Consider the following 13,205-nt stretch of genomic DNA (forward strand, 5'->3'; position numbering starts at 1 on the left):
TGTGTGACTCCATAGACGGCAGCCCACCAGGCTCCCCCATCCCTGGGATTTTCCAGGCAAGAACACTGGAGTGGGTTGCCATCTCCTTCTCCAATGTGTGAAAGTGAAAAGTGAAGGTAAAGTCGCTCAGTTGTGTCCGACCCTTAGCGACCCCACGGACTGCAGCCTACCAGGCTCCTCTGTCCATGGGATTTTCTAGGCAAGAGTACTGGAGTGGCTTGCCATCGCCTTCTCCGCCAGTGAGTCTAAGTACTCCTAATTTTTGCTTTACCTCAGTGATGTTTGCATAAAAGCAAAACCAGCAGTTACATTGTTGGTGGATGAATTTTTCATGTTAGAAACAATCTTTGTGCTGTTACGCAAATACAATATAATTTTGTGGAAAAGTGGGATACAGCATCAGTTGAGCTGCTTGTTTAGTCGCTAAGTCGTGTCCAACTCTTTTGCAACCCCATGGACTGTAGCCCTCCAGGCTCCTTTGTGCATGGGATTCCCAGGCAAAGATACTGGAGTGGGTTGCCATTTCCTTCTCCAGGGAATCTTCCTGACCCAGGGATCGAACTCATGTCTCCTGCATTGCAGGCGAATTCTTTACTGCTGAGCCACCAGGGAAGCCCATGTCAACTAAAGTACTTACATAAACATACAAATCATTACGTTTTTACCTAGTAATTCACCTTCAAAAATACGGGTAAGATGGGAGTCCCTCCGTGGCCTAGCAGTTTGGATTTTGGGCTTTTATTGCCATGGCCCTGGTTCAATCCCTTATCAGGGAACTGAGATCCTGCAAGCCATGTGGTGCAGCAAATATATATATATATGAATTATAATAATTATTAAAATTAATTATATGTTAATATATGATATATATTAATATATATATAGTTAGGATGAAATTCAGATTATTATAACCTCCAAAATGGTAATGACTGCTATATATATGGCGAGTGTGAAAAAAGCTGCACTTTAGAGCTGAAAGATATTGAGAAACTGTGCCTCAGTTTCCTCATCTATAAAATGGGAATAATAATAATACCACTATTCTGCATTGTTCTAATGATGAAATGAGTTAATATATGTGAAGTGCTTAGCATAGGGCCTGACACATAGTAAGAGCTACTAGCATATAAACATTAACTATTACATGAAAGATACTGTATGATTATCTTTTGGAAGCCAGATAAAATTTAGGTAGGCATTTTTATAATGTAGTATTAATTTTTTAATGCTTTGCCCAAGCAAATTGTGATAAAATCCAACAGTGACAAATACCGAATGTTTAAACGTTTTTTTGATCCTTGACTTACCCTAGGAGTTTTCCTTTTTAGATGGCATGTATTTGTCAGAATCAAAGTAAGCATAGTAAGTGCTGTGCAATGCTAAATCACTTTAGTCATGTCCAACTCTTTGTGATCCCAAGGACTGTAGCCCACCAGGCTCTTCTGTCCATGGGATTTTCCAGACAAGAATACTGGTGTGGGTTGCCATGCCCTCCTCCAGGGGGTCTTCGCAACCCAGGGATTGAACCCACGTTTCCTTTGGTTCCCGCATTGTAGTGGATTCTTTACCACTGAGCCACCAGGGAAGCCCTAATAAATAGTAGAACCCTAATATTTCTTCCTTTTACATCTGATTTTTCAGTTTGTTTCTGCTTTTCTTCCTCAATCCCTGTGGCAAGATTCTCTGCTGTGTTTTGCTTCTTGCACAGTTTGTTTGGACTCTGCCTGCTCTCTTCCTCTCTGCATAAAGCAGCCAGCCTTTGCAGTGGGTAAACTTCAGAAAATTTAGATCTTGTTTTTGCAGCTTGTCTGTGCACAATAAACAGATGACCTGTGCCAGTTTTCTCCCAGGCTCTTTTTGGCACAGGATTGAAAACTGGCCGCTCTGGTCAGGAATGCTGCATGTTCCTCTGTGGGTAGCCAGAATCTGAGCTGAAATAGAAGAAACTCAGTTTTCTGCTATTCCAGTCTCTTCTACTGAAGAAAAGAGTATCATCATAACTTTGAGAAGTTGATGATGGCCAGTTAGTTTCCTTTTTTACACTACAGTCGTTATTTTTAACAAGTAACTTTTTGAAATTCAAGGTCATGCAAACCCCAGGTAGGATGACCTGAAGTGCTGTGAGCTCTTTCTGAACAGTTTCTAGGCTTGGTTTGGGAACTGTGAGCAGGAAACAAAGAATTTATTTCTGGAGTGCTAGTCAAAACCCATCTATTGGTCCTTTAAATTTGTCATGATGAAACTATAAGATGGCTTAATATAAAATGTAAAACCATATCCAGTAGTTTGTGTCTTTCTAATCTCTTTTTGATCATTTCATAAGTGACTAGTGGTATCTGTAGTTACGGGACACCAGAGAAACTTTTTCTTTCTGTGTATCTAGTTAAGCATTTATCAGTTTATCAGCCAGTCCACCTCCTGAACCAGAAATGATCATGGGTGATTGATACGTACACATAAAATGCAACAGTATTCCATGGATTAAACACTGGGTGACAGTGGCTTCCCTGGTGCTCCAGTGGTTGAGAGTCCACCTTGTAATTCAGGGGACACTGGTTTGACCCCTGGTCTGGGAGGATCCCATATGTCGTGGGGTGACTGATCCCATGAGCCCCAACTACTGAGCCCATGCGCCCCAACTACTGAGCCCATGCATTCTAGCACCTGTGCTCTGCAACAAGAAAGACCACCGCAGTGAGAAGCCTTCACATGGCAACTGGAGAGTGGCTCCCGCTAGCCACAACTAGAGAAAGCTCACATGCAGCAACAAACACCCAACACAGCTAAAAAGAAATAAATATTCTTTAAAAAAAAAAGAAAAAAATTGGGTATCAGAGGGAAGAACACAATGGTAAGGGTATTGACTCAGACATGAAAGCTAAAATACAGTATCATGTATTGATAGCATTATACCAGAGGTTTCAGAATTTAGTGTGCATTGGTCTCTTGGTGGGAATATCTGTTTAAAATCAGTTCCTTGGCCTCCCCAGAGGAATTCTGACACCCACGTTGCTAACACGTGTCCCAGGGACTTCCACTGCATGGTGTGGACATACTCTGGGAGCACTGAACTATTTACTTCTTGCCAATGGGTAAATTTGGCTTCTGACCTTCTGACAGTCAACAGGAAAAGGGAAGACTGCTTTTTCATAGTGTGCAGAATATAGCGTCATTGGCATAAGGTATAAATGAAGGCTTAACTAGGCTTAGATCAACTTTAATACCTGGGGAATTCCTTAGCGGTCCAGTGGTTAGGACTCTCCTTTCACTGCCGTGGCCCCAGGGCTCAATCCCTGGATCCTGCAAATTGTGTTTCTGTGGCCAAAAAAAAACAACCTTTAGTGTCTGAGGAGAACCTGGACTTGCATAGGAATTTAGGAAGAAAATGTCTTCTCTAATTCTCCCTAACGTGAAATAAGTCAATGAGTCTATTTAATTAAGAGGTATTAACTGACCGTCTGGGGAAGTATACCAAAGTGTCTTAGAGAGAAAGGAATAGAAGAGGGAAAAAAGCTGGGTGGGGTGATGCTGGGGAAATAGTTTGATATTATCTACAAAAAAATGAATGCAGGGAATTCCCTGGCAGTCCAGTGGTCAGCAGTCCAGCCAAGGGCGCAGCTTCAACCCCTGGTTGGGGAACTAAGATCTCATATGTTGCAGGGTATGACCAGAAAACTTAAGGAATATACATTTTTTTAGATGTCATGCTATTGCACACTTAATAGACTATCAGTGTATCACATACCTTTTTCCCATATATACCTTTATATGCACTGGGAAGTCGAAAAAATCGTGTGACCTACCTTATTGTGATATTTGCTTTTTGTGGTGGTATCTAATTGAATCTGCAGTATCTCTGAAGTTTGCCTGTATAAATGATGAAAAGATAAGAAATTAGGCACATTCACACAAAATAAAACTTCTTCCAACAAAGGGAGAGAAAATCATACTGACTTATACTCTGAGTACTCTTCCTTTCATATGGAGAAAGAATGCGTTTGGAGAATTTGTGATAGTGGTCTGTATAAGACTAACAATGGCCATTACCATTTCTTCCATGCCTGCTTTAGGCCATTCTCCACCATAGGCAGGGCTTCCTAGGTGACTCAGGGGTAAAGAATCCACCTGCAATGCAGGAGATGCAGGAGGCGTGAGTTTGCTGGAGAAGCAATTGAGAACCCACTCCAATATCCTGGCCTGGACAATTCCATGGACGGAGGCTTCTGGTGAGCTGCAGTCCATGAGGTTGCAAAGAGCCAGACACAGCTGAGCGAATGAGCATGTATATGATGCACCATGTAGGTACATGGGTATTTTCCTTTCAGTTGTCACACGGATTCCAGAGAATGAAGTCCTGTTGCCCCCCAAACCCCCAACCTTTCTCTTCTCCACTCGTTATTTTCTATTCTAACTCATTCACACCCAATGTTTCTGAGACTTATCCTTTAATGTAAAATATTGTTACTCTTTCCTGTGCCTTGAATCTAATTCATTTTGCCCTGATGATAGGAACTGACCAGGATAGAGAAACAAATTTTGAAATAATAAATTAGATATAAAAGTTCTGTATCTGTTTCTTTTTGTTTCTCCATTGACTTCAGCTGATAGGATTTTGACTGACAACTTTGGAATCATCTGACAAAGTCTTGAGCTCCTCTGTCATTGTTTTTTCCCCAGTGGCACCTAAAGATTGCAATTGTGGGCTTTTGCTGGAATAAACAGTTGAATCTTCGGTGAGGTCTCTGGAACCTAACTCTCAGGCATTTCCAAAGGATGTGTCAAGACTGGACCTTAGTTTGCCCTTTACAGAAATAGCTTCTGTCAGGTTTCTATAACTGATTCCTTTCATGGTGCATTGTCTAGCCCACTAAACGTAGAGAGAATATGCAGTCTTTTCCATTTCTGAGCTTTTAACTGATGTGGACATTAAGAATTACCAGTGATGTTTCATAATTGTACTGCTTTAGTGCATTCATTAAATTGGAGGTCATATGAAATCAACTTTTATTGTTCTCATTGATACTTGGGAAAAATAATTTTACAAGGCTTTTAAGATGGAAAAAAGGCACTAGAAAATAAAATCTACTTTAAATATAAAGCTATTCTTTTAAAAGCTATTTGATTTGACATTTTAAGTCTTCTGAGCAGGAACAACGCTGATAAGGCATCAAGTCAAACTCCTTCATTTTGCATATAGGGAACTTTGTCATTTGATTTTGTTTTTAGGTACTTTTAGTACTTTTTTTTTTTTTTTTGCCATGCAATGTGTGAGATCTTACTACGCTGATCAGGGATTGAACACCTACTCCTGCATTGGGAGCGCAGAGTCTTAACCACTGGACTGCCAGCGAAGTCTACAGATAGGAAACTTTGACTCGGAGAAGCTATGTGCTGCCAGACAGCGGCAGAGCCAGGACTGGAAACCAGTACTCCTGACTTCTTGCTCTCAGAAAGCAATTTCAAAATGACTAGTGTAAAATATAATTTGAAAAGAGTTTATTTAATAAATTCAAAACATAATAAATGTAAGAGTTTTAAAACTTCTATTGAAATACTGTATTGTACTGGGTAGTGATACCAGGTGGTTAAAACACAATATATTACCTTCCATACTTTCTAACCTGAGCTAGGAAGATTTTTATACCTATAAATACTTATACACACATATATGTACTCATGAACACACATAAACATATATACACATATAGTTATATACACACCTGCATATATATATACACACATCCTTATCTATGCATTTATAATGAACATACACATATATGCCAGTAGACTCACATACATGTATATATGTGTACATATACATACACATTATACATATGTAGGCTTCCTTGATGACTCAGTTGGTAAAGAATCAGTCTGTAATGCAGCAGACCTCAATTCAGTCCCTGGATTGGGAAGATCCCCTGGAGAAGGAAATAGTGATCCACTTCAGTATTCTTGCCTGGGGAATCCCTTGGACAGAGCCTGGTGGGCTACAGTCCATGAGGTTGCAAGAGTAGGGTAGGACATGACTTAGTGACTAAACCATCACCACTATATATATATATATATATATATACACACACACATACACACACACGCCAGTATACACACACACACACATATATCTCAACACACATACACATGTATATAGTAGAAGAGTAGAAAACAAGGACTCAGGAGTTAGGCAAACTTTCAACCCTACTGGTATTGGCTGTGTTTTCTCAGGCAAATATGTGAACTTTTAAAATCTGTTTTACCACATGTAAAACAGAAAAAATAATACTATTCTTAGACTGACTGTGAGAAACAAAATAAATGGTATGTTAAATATTTAGTACATTGTCTACCATCTATTAAGTTGTCATGCGGGACCTTTTCAATGTGGCACACACTCTTAAGTTGTGGCTTGCGGACTCAGTAGTTGTGGTGTGTGGGCTTAGTTACTTTGCAGCCCGTGGGATCATGGTTCCCTGACAGGGGTCAAACCTGCGTCCCCTGCTTTGCAAGCTGGATTCTTTGCCACTGGGCCTCTATGCAGTGCCACTGTTTGTGCTCAGTCATGTCTGACTGTGCAACCCTATGGACTGTAGCCTGCCAGGCTCTTCTATCCATGGGCTTTTCCAGGCAAGAGTACTGGGGCCACCAGGGAAGTCTCCTCATAAACTTTCAATAAATGTTAATAGCTAATGTGAACAAAATGTACAAAATGTTGAACAATGGGTAAACTTAAGAAAAGGTAGGTATGTTTATCTTGACCTCAATGCTGATAATAATTGTTCTGGCAGACTGCTTACCTCTGGTTTGAGGACTGAATGAAAACCACAGAAGTGGCATAGTCCTATTCATTTGGAAAATAGGGCTTCTAAATAGATCGTGGCACTCTCAATCCTGATCTATGGTAAAAGGAGCCTAGAAGGTGGGAGAGCAGGGTGGCCTGTGGAAGAGCCTGCCCCGGGTCCAGGAGGAGCAGAGGTCGCCTGTGTCGCATGTGTTCAGTGTCAATGAAGACACTTCCACTTGTCAGTTTGTGCTGGGTGGAGGAGTTGGGAGGGGTAGGGGGGCAGGCAGTGTGAGTGAGAAGACAAGAAGCAGACTGATTGGAACCTGGAAAGGTCAACTGGCAGGACAGCTGTTGGTCTGGAGACACATCCAGGAATCAAGCCCAGAAGCTCAGGATGAGTCAGAAGAGGCATATACACCACAGTGCAAGGTGTCCCTGAGCCTGTGCCAGGAGCAAATGTACATCAGGCTGCCCAGATGACACCCATGCCAAAGACCAAAAACAAGGTAAGCCAGAGGTGAATGCAAGAGTTAATTTGCAGAGGTTTCTGTGAGTCAGAAGCTAGGGCAGGAGTGGGCTTTCTCTGTAGGCTCCATTTTATCAGCTGATAAATGTTGCTTTTCTGCAAGTTTCTGCCATAGACCTACTTCTCTTCCCACGTGTATCAGTCAGAGTAGGTTTGGTTTTGCTGCAGTAACAAACAAATCTCAGTGCCTTATAACAACACATATTTATTTCTTGTTCTAGCTATGTATTCATTATGAATTGCTATCACTTGATTGCTTGAAATCTTTATTCTGAGGTCCAGGCTGACCGTGCAGCCTCTCTCTGGAATGTTGCTGCTCATCATAGCAGATAGAAAAGAAACTATGGAGAACCTTGCACGCATGTGTGCTTAGTCGCTTTAGTCGTGTCCAACTCTATGTGACACTATGGACTGCGGCCCACAAGGCTCTTCTGTCCATGGGATTTTCCAGGCAAGAATACTGGAGTGGGTTGCCATGCCATCCTCCAGGGAATGTTCCTGACCCAGGAATAGAGCTCAGGTCTCCTGTTGTCTCCTGCATTGGGAGGCGGGTTCTTTACCACTAGTGCCACCTGGGAAGCCCCATGGAGAACGCTGCACTGACCTTAAAGGTCAGCTTTCTGTACAGAAGGAGGTGATCCATGTCATTTCCACTTGCATATCATTGGTCAAAACAAGTGTGGCAACAGCAAGGCAGCAAAGCTGAATCTTCCCCCAGGAAGGGGCAATGAACCTTTATGAGAATAACACAGCCCACCTCATGACTATATCAACCGCAGGGGCATCGCACTACTCCCAGACCTCAGTCATTGCCCATATGATCCTAGCTCCTGTCCTCTATCTCATATCTCTGCACAGAAATCTAGGCCCACCTCTGTAGCTGCCCATCAGGCAGTTCTCCTCGGTCACTTTAAACTGAACATGAACAAGCAAACTAAAGTCATTTCCTCTTCGGCATTTTGCTTGTTTCTGGCTGAAGGCCTCCTGTTCACCTGGCTACGCAAATCAGACACCTAGGGGTCATCTGTGACTTCTCTCCCTCCTATTCACCTCATGTCCACCCACCACTCAGAAAGTCTTTTTGATTGTACCCAATACATGTCCCTCGACTGTTCCCGCTTCTTTTCATCTCTCCTGCCCCTACCAGTTCTTACATGCACGCTCACTCAGTCGTGTCTGACTCTTTGAGACCCCATGGACTATAGCCCACCAGGCTCCTCTGTCCATGGAATTTTCCAGGCAATGATACTGTAGTGGGTTGTCATTTCCCTCTCCAGGGGATCTTCCCAACCCATGGACCAAACTGCATTGGCAGGCGAATTCTTTACCACTGTGCCACCTGGAGTATAGTTTTTCTATTCTGAACTCTTGGTGAGCTCTAAAATAATCCTGATGTCTCTATATTTCCCCTCCCCAGTTCATTCCACCTGACATGCAGTGATCTTTCTAATTTGCAGAACCAACAATACACCCTTCTGTTGCCACCTCTGCTTGAGCTCCTCAGCAGATGGCTTCTGACTGTTCTGGGAATAAAGCTATGGAGTGCCAATTAGGCTCTTTATCTGCCTTCTCAGCCTCACCTTAACCACTGTCCCTCCCTCACAAGTGCCTATGTTTCTTGCCCCCACCATACTGAACTCCTTCCATTTTCTCTACGTGCTGTGCCCTCTCTTGCTTCTGGTATATTGCATGTGTTGTTCCTTCTTTTTAAAAATTATTTATTTATTTGGCCACATCAGGTCTTATGTGCAGCATGTGGGATCTAGCTCCCTGACCAGGAATTGAACCCTTGCCCCCTGCATCGGGAGGGTGGGGTCTTAGCCACTGGACCCCAAGGGAAGTCCCTGTGGTTCCTTCTGACTGTTCTGCTCTCTATCCTCTTCAGCTATCTGACTTTAAGTCATCCCTCATGTCTCAGCTTAAAACTCAGTTCCCCCAGGAAGCCTTCCCTGGCTCCCTCCTAAAGCAGGTAAGGTGTTCCTGTTGTATATTCTGGGGCAGCGTGCTTTCTTTTCCCTGGCGCACATCACCCTTTATAGCTTCCTTAAATGTCTGTTGTGTGTCTTTGCTGCCTCACTGTAATATCTTTGAGGGCATTGACTGCTTCAACACTGCGACTCAACTCCTAGCAGAGTGCCTCAGATAGTCTAGGTGCTGGCAGATGCTTATGAAATGACCATGAATGACTGTGCGTGGTGTCAAAACCATAGTTCTGGCCTGAATTCAAGAGCACGGCCAGGAGGACATGAACACGTCCTTGCTTCTTAATGTCAAGGGAAACTGAGAAAAACCAGCTTGACTTGGCTTAGCTTAGGGCTAGAGGGGTAGTATCAAATTAAAACAGACTTCTAGAGAAAGGCAAAGGAAGGTCAGGGCCAGGAAGAAATGAGATCCTCTGGGCTATAACCTCCTCGAGCGAATGGATTTTAATTTTGTTCACAGCAGAATCCCTGTGCCTAGAACAGAATTGGGCACAGATAGTTAAATACTTTATTGGGGAACTTCCCTGGTGGCCTAATGGTTAGGGCTCCACACTTCCACAGCAGGGGGCACGGGTTTGGTTCCTGGTCTGGCAACTAAGATCCCACAAGCTGTGTGTCATGACCAAAAATAAAAAGGAAAAATAAAATACTTTATTGGATGAATGAATGGACAAATTCTGGGTCACAATTCTTGGCTCCAGGAATCGACCCTGGCTGACATAAGCAGGAAAAGAATTTATTGAAAGGATATAGGGTAGTTCTCAGAATCAACATAAAGACCAAGATAATCCAGCCTCACAAATGAGCAGCAACCAAGGGGAGCCAGACAGGCGGAACCGAGGCTGAGGTTGTAACACAGGAATACTTGCTAAGGACACCACCCTGACTCCCCTGCTACCAGATGCCAGTGTCCTCCGCGCTCCCACCACTGGCTGTGAGCAGTGGCCCCACTGGACTCCAGTGACACTGCCGTCCTTGTGAGTCCGATCTCACTGACCCTATGACCTGAATTTACCCCTTCGAGGTTCAAATCCCAGACAGGAATGAACACGTGGTTGTCTGGCAGAGCCAATGTTGATTGCCAGAAAGGGAATGAGTGTGAATATTTGTCCCCCGTCAGCAGAGGGGGCCATGCTGCCACCGATTTAAGAATTTCTTCCTAAATAAGACAGTCATTTGATGTTAGGCAGCTTTATGTCCAATATCGGAGGGCTGGAGAAAAAAATTCAGAACCAAGGAAAGTATTTTTTCATTTAAAACATTTAATTATAATAAATGCTAATTATAAAAATTCAATTAAGTCAGATATGGGTAAAGTATAAAGTGTTAAGTCCCTCTACTTCCCAATCCCCATTCTACACCAAGATATAACCACACTTATTAGTTGGAAACAAGTTCTTCAAGAGACTTCTTGGATCAGAATTTTTTCTTAAATTGTACAGAGTTGACTTCATCGTTATTACTGGTTGTTTAGAATTTACATGTAAAGCTTATAGTCAGATATTTTTTACTTGGACTCTTAGTCTGGGTCACGTGGCATTGCTAGGGGTTCATATGCCTGGAGAGGGGCTACCTGCCTAATGAAGGGTAAGTGATTTGCTTTGCTTGTGCTTAGTTAGTTATTACTGGGAGTATTTCTTGCTTGGGAGGAATCAGGGATGTAGTGGTGTGTGTCATTTTGATGGGTAAGCAAAATTTGGGCTTTGTTGGAGGGAAGGTACTCCTGCTTTTGACCAAGTTTTGTTACTCACCAGGGTTCTTGGCCTCCTTAATCAATAGAAATTGATCAGAGGCCAGACAAGAAGTTTAGCCAAGGTTTATTGGCGCCTCAGGTTCAGAGGGAAGGAGAAGAAACAATAGGTTCCCTTGCTTGCTTGTTTACTGTGTGGAGCAAGCTGGTTCCTTATATGGGCAGAGGGTAGGGTATGTCCAGGGGTCAGGCTGGAGGGGTTTTGTCCACCTCTTAGGTGCAGGGGGCATGCACATAAGTACCCTGCTTTGCTCCAAGCTCTTCAGAAGTGGCTGTTCAGCTTTTTGGTTTCTTTGTATCTTTTGTCCAGAATTTGTCCTAATAGCCCATGACTGCAGTTATTTTTAGTTCCATACAGTTTCTTTGTATTTTGTTGCTGGTGGGGAGATGTGTCCAGGTGAAAGCACTGCAACACTGAAGCATAGGGTCCCAGGTCCCAGCCTGTCTCAATTTGAGGGCTAAAGGAACATCCTCCTGTTCAGAATGTCGCTTGTAGAGTGTTCTGTTCTTAAGAAAACAAAAATTTTGATGGTTTTTAACTAAACTTATTGTAGTAATCATTTATCTATCTATATGAAATCATTTGTATACCTTAAAGATACAATGTTATATGTAAGTTATATTCAATATAGTTGGAAAAAAGAAAATGCATAAAAAATTAAATTTTCTCTAAAAAAAACCCCAAACCCAAATTATCTGAAATAGTATTTTGCTGATTTTAAAGAAGCAAAGTTCTAGAACCAACCCATTGTCAACTGACCTCTAGGGAAGTTATTCTGGGCATGTAGCTGTTAATTTTCCTTGTTGGGTTGGTGGTTGACTGGTCCACAACTCCAGGAAGGGGTTGGCAGGGCAAAACTAAGACTTTTATATGTCAGACAGTTACACACAAAGGCAGAGAATTGGGGCTCAAATAAGTGATTTGAATTTTAACAAAGTGAGACTGGTTTTTAAAAATCTTTCTTGTTAGAAATACATGAAAAAATATGCTAAAATTGTAAATGAAATAAAATACTTAAGTGCATCTTAATAAATATATCTCAGGTTGTTGCATGGCTGACCCAAATTGGTCATTGAGTTTGGTCCCAAAGTAAAGCCTTGGGCTGGCACTCAGTGTGGTCTCTGAAGAACCTAGGAGCAAAAGCCAGCACCCTGGTCCAGCCTGCTTTGCTCTGTGTTGTCATAGGTTTATTGCTACAAAAGATGTTACATATGTAATTTTTGAACCCTGCCTTATGCTTCTTCCTTACCAAGCAGTCCACAGTGTTTCTACACAAAAGGGAACAGATACCAAAAGATTATAATGTGACATCCAGGATTCCCATACAAAGCCTTTATGTAAGTCTAAACTTAGGTGCTATATTGGTACCTAAACTGGTAACAGTTCTGTTTCACAGTTGTGAAATGGGGTACAGTTTAGGTCTTTTGGATAGAATCTAGTCAACAGATATGGGCTGAAATTTTTAAATGTGGATTCAGTTAGACAATTTCATCTTGGAATTACAGCCAAAATAAAAGTCAGCTGTGATTCATTTGGAAACGTGGACATTCTGAGTGTCGACAACAAAAACAGGCCTTCATTAAAAATATAATTTTCCAACCTGTTACAGTGAAGCTGGAACAAATAGGACAGAAAGCCCTATTTTGTTTATGCCAAGAAACACTGGCTCTCTAAAAGAAGGTGCCAGTTAAAGTGGTAATGTAAAGATAGGTGAAAGTGATACACTTTGATATCTTACTTTGAATTTAACTGGCGCTTGCTTTGGTGTCTTGACTGTTATACAGACAATCTGAATACATTAGAAATGTTGGGAAAGCCCATATGTGAATCTGTTAGAACAATCCCTTTGTTTTGTCTGAATAGGAAGGAAAGAGGTCTGTCATTTCGCCAGGGAGAGGCTAGGCCATGACTAAGTCACTGAAGGGTCAAGGAACAGGGTTAGAGGCATTGGCCACAGAAAGAGGAAGTCGAGTTGTGGTGGCTGCACTGGGAGCCGTGGAGGGAGGCAGGGGACCAGTGGTGTCTGGAGAGGGTGTGTGGAGTGGAAGTTGTGGTGTTGCCAAAACTAGTTGTCTTCTTAGCCCACGAACCACAAGCCAGTTGTGCTACTGGGTTTTTGCAAAATTTCAGTACAGTAATAGAAATCTACATGAAAACAAAAATAC

General features: G+C 42.3%; 1 protein-coding gene across 6 annotated transcripts in view; it reads left to right on the forward strand.

The window, feature by feature from the left end:
- Positions 1-13,205, forward strand: part of TBC1D1 (TBC1 domain family member 1) — a 235,683-nt gene that overhangs the window by 35,527 nt on the left and 186,951 nt on the right. The gene's annotated exons all lie outside the window — the stretch shown is intronic.

Source organism: Moschus berezovskii, chromosome 5 (genome assembly GCF_049115385.1).
Source record: "Moschus berezovskii isolate FMDL1 chromosome 5, NW_MosBer_1.0, whole genome shotgun sequence".
Lineage (NCBI taxonomy): Eukaryota > Metazoa > Chordata > Mammalia > Artiodactyla > Moschidae > Moschus > Moschus berezovskii.